Here is a 4,223-nt window from a genome sequence, read left to right on the forward strand (position 1 = left end):
ATGAGGATGGGGTTTCTGAAGCCCTAGAAGCACCTGCATACTGTGACTGGAGAACAGAGGCAGCTGTGGGTTGCCTGTGCTCTCCTGCCATATAGTAAACAGATGTTTACTGCAAAAAAGCAGCAAATTTTATACTATCTATCATAGTAGTCACAATTTTTTGTATTTTTGGCATGACGAAGAGCATGGATTCTGTTTGCTTGGCCTTTGTGCCACCATAAAAATGTTTATCACAGCATAAAGGCAACATCTGTTTTCAGACAAAAGCCATAGTGCCTAAAAGTGTGCTAGGTTACTCACAGTACAGATACCCAGATGTGATACTTTTCTCAAAGAGCTTTACAAACTAAGTAGGCCCAGATGCTGGCCTTTCACACTTGATAACTGTTATGCATTGGTATTGGTATACATTGGTATTTCCAAGAAGTTCACCAGGTCCACTCATGTGTGGAAAGTTATTCAATATGCAACCTTTTACAATTTAGGTCTAATTTAAAATATAATGCAAGAAAATGGAACCAGAAAGAAAAGTAGAGCATGAGGATGGGATGACGGAGAAAGAACATGAGAAATAGGAGAAAGGATGGAAGAAAGAATAGGTAAATGAACAGTGAATACCAGTGCAACACAATAAAGTACAAAGCTGTTTTTATGTAAAAATAAAATTAAAACCCAGAAATGTTAGATTCCTACAAAAAATGCATTTTTGAACTGTTTATATGTTTGTATGCATTTAAAACTTATGTAATAGGCCAGATTATGTGCTGTAAATCAAATGACTAGTCAATACACTATGCTGATTTAAAGCAATTGAGGAATTAGGATAATATTTTTGCCCTCTATAAGACTACCCACATACCTTATGCTAGGCATGTGCTTAAGTGTTTTCTTGGATCTGAGCCCAACGTTCTACATCCAAGACTAGAATGTTTCTTGGACACAAAATCAATTGACATAATTTAATCCAGTGACTGTGAATGGCAGATTTAAGGACCAACCAGTACTTTTGCTGAGAAGTTCGCTTTCCTAAATATTAAAAATTCAAATACTAGGACAAAACTTTGAAGGGAAATTTTCAGGTTCGCAATAATTTTTTAAAACTGTTTTATTCACATTACTAATATTAATTTAGATAACTGATACTGATTTACTTTTTGATGGTCATCCATTTTATTTAGTTATTTTACCTATGCCAACATTGTCAATAGAAACCTAGTCCTTTGGGTCTCATGCACTAACCCATCAAAATTGCTGAGGGGTATAGTATGTTGTGTGGGATTATTTTTAAGAATCTATTGAAAACTTCTTTAAAAAATAAATAACCTGAAAATCTGTCAATTTGTCTTGAATTTTGTAAATGGGTGTCTTCCTCACTCTTCAGCCCCAAGAATGAGCTCCCTCCATTGCCATTCTGCAAACAGTGAGCACTGGCAGAGAGTCCTGGACATTGTTATGGGAACCTGGCTGTAGGCTGCAAGCCAGCAGCTAGATTTCCCTCCTCTATGGAACCAACAATGAACTTCTGTTTGGTCTGGGATAACATTGTAACTCAACGTTTTGCAAAATTTCTCTGATTTACAGCTGCCTGCACTCTGTGTGAATGTAATGCTCCATAACTATCTGTCAGAGGCAAATAACTCATGCATACATAGATTATTTCTCATTTTATAATGGTCTGATTTTCTCATATTTGAAAAGTGGGATGGGAACTGGAAGAGGCTACTTTGCTGGTAGAAATGGCAGCACCATCTTTTGTAGGAACATTTCCAGGAACATCTTTTAGATACTGCATCAGCATAGACCTTCACAAATGTTGCATGCATGTTGTGTATGCATTCTGTCTCCATCTATGTGGTTTATTTTTTTCCAACAAATTATTTTGAAAACTTAGCCCAAGAATAATAATCTCCTCTCAATGTGTGCAACAACTCCTAATAGCCTTTTGATAGAGCGAGTACTTCACTAGGTGCTGTACAAATGTGCCAGAAGATATTCTCTGACGTCCAAAGAGCTGTTTTATGACAAAATGTAAGAAATTAATGTAATTAATTACAGGACAACAGAAAACAAAGGTCTGATAGTATGTTCCTGTGATAATATGGGTGAGCAACATGCACATCCTGAGGTTCTAAACCACTTTAAAGGATTTAAATGCAAAAAAACGAACAAACAGAGCCATTCTGAATGTTTCATGACATAAACATGTTAGTCACAATTTGTCTCTGGGCCTGGTTACATGGTAATTTTGGGTGGCTCCTGGAGCTCTTAACCCCTGGATTGTCTGTACATTAATGCCTGAAAGTAATTTTAAGCACTTGTTATGTGGCTCAGAGTTATGCCACCCCAGGATAAGATTATCTCTGATGTGTGTTACCCACTCTAGGCTACAACTTTGGTGTAAACACCCCACCTACTCCAGATTGGGCCCCACTGTTCCCCTGGCCCTCCTCAGTACCCCAAGTCCCCACTCAGTCCCTTTCCCCCCACTTACTTGTGGCTGCCCACATTGTCTGTCCTGGGGCATTTTTACATATGTATGCGTTGCAGTGCAACACATCCAGCTGTATAAGTGGCAAAATGTTCGTCAGCATTGAGAAAATGGTGGTGGCATACTTTTGAAACAAAACACCTTAGAGGTGCTTTAGTTCAAAAGCACACCACCACCATTTTCTATGCACTGACTGACACACTTCTTGCTGCTTATACAGCTGCACATGGTGCAGTGTAGTTTGCCTCAGTTCATGTGCAGACAGATTCAATTGATCGAGTCTGCTCTGAAGTGATGGATCTCAGGCATGTCGCTGGAAAAAAAGTATGTGTACAGATGACCCTGGACAGCAAGCAGGGGAGGGTTAATCTGCCTGCCTGGCTGCTGCTACCACCACCACTGCTGCTGCTCTCTGGGCTGGGCTCAGCCTGGGAAGAGGAGTAGCCCAGCAGTGGTGGTGGTGACCAGACAGGTAGGTCAACCCTTCCCTGTCTACTCGACTGGAACAGAGAGTGCGGTCAACCACAAGTGCATGAGGGAAGGGAGGGGCAGGAGGGAGCCGTGGGGATGGGGGGAACCAGGGAGCCCTGTAAGGGTGGAAGGGGGCAAGACAGGAATAGGTGGGGGATTCTTACCTTTCAGTCCTCCAGGACCCTGCTGGCCTGAATGTGTGACTTCTCCAAACTCAAACTAGCATTAACATTGATCAACATTTGTGCAGCTCACAGTGTAAAGTGTAACAAGGCCTTCTGTCTGTCTCTCTCCCCACATGCCTTCGTTCCCCCCACTTCAGTTGATCAAAAGAAAAACTTTCTAGGGATAGTTTGGGATGTGGCTACCATTTAGAAACTGCCTAGATGGTGTAAGAAAAGTTCTGAGAACTGTTCTAATCTCAGAATGGCAAGTGAACTCAATGGAGCTCAAAGACTAGAAATCCTTATTAACTAAACATTGTTCCCAGTTCTTAGGAAAGCATGAGTAATGAAGGAAACATAAATAAATTCACATCACAATGGCAACTACGGTGAAAAGCATAAGGTCATGGCATCCCTTTATTTTTTTGCTGGTAAATGAAAGTGAGGTTTCCCAAACTGTTCTTGCATGGGGCTAAAGAGTGGGAAAACTGAGTAACACTAATCTAGAGATTTGACAAGTGGTAGACACACACTATTACAATGACTATTTGTACCAGGGATAAAACAACACCGTGGCCCAGCCATGATGCTCTGAGCCTTAGCTTTAATCTGCAACATCTCTACTAAAATCTTTTAAAGGTAATTGAATAATTTTTAAGAGTAATACTAATAAGATACTCAGGGCCCAAGGGGTGTCCATCCCGACGAGAAGCAAGGGGGGCAGGAGTGTCCGAAAGCCCCCCTGGCTCACCAAGGGCGTCAGGGAATGCCTGCTTGCCAAAAAGGCACCGTACACCCGGTGGAAGGGGGGTAAAATCTCCAAAGAGAAGTATACCTCCTCTGCTCGGGCCTGTAGGCGAGCTGTTAGGAAGGCCAAGGCAGACATAGAGCTCGGATTAGCGTCCAAGATTAAGGACAACAAAAAGTCCTTTTTCAAATATATTGGGAGGATGAAGAAGGCACCGGGTAATGTGGGACCCCTGCAGGATACGCTGGGCAATCTGGTGGTTGCGTCAGAGGAGAAAGCGGACCTCTTTAACCAATTCTTCACCTCCGTTTTCTTGTGCAGGGACCGGGACTTCCCTGCTGTGATAGAAGCC

The 4,223-nt window shown here is 41.8% G+C and overlaps 1 protein-coding gene across 13 annotated transcripts in view; it reads right to left on the bottom strand.

Moving 5' to 3' along the window:
* Positions 1 to 4,223, bottom strand: part of MYT1L (myelin transcription factor 1 like) — a 709,345-nt gene that overhangs the window by 208,648 nt on the left and 496,474 nt on the right. The window lies entirely within an intron of this gene.

Source organism: Gavialis gangeticus, unplaced genomic scaffold, assembly GCF_001723915.1.
Source record: "Gavialis gangeticus isolate Ggan-Ray unplaced genomic scaffold, GavGan_comp1, whole genome shotgun sequence".
Classification (NCBI taxonomy): Eukaryota; Metazoa; Chordata; order Crocodylia; family Gavialidae; genus Gavialis; species Gavialis gangeticus.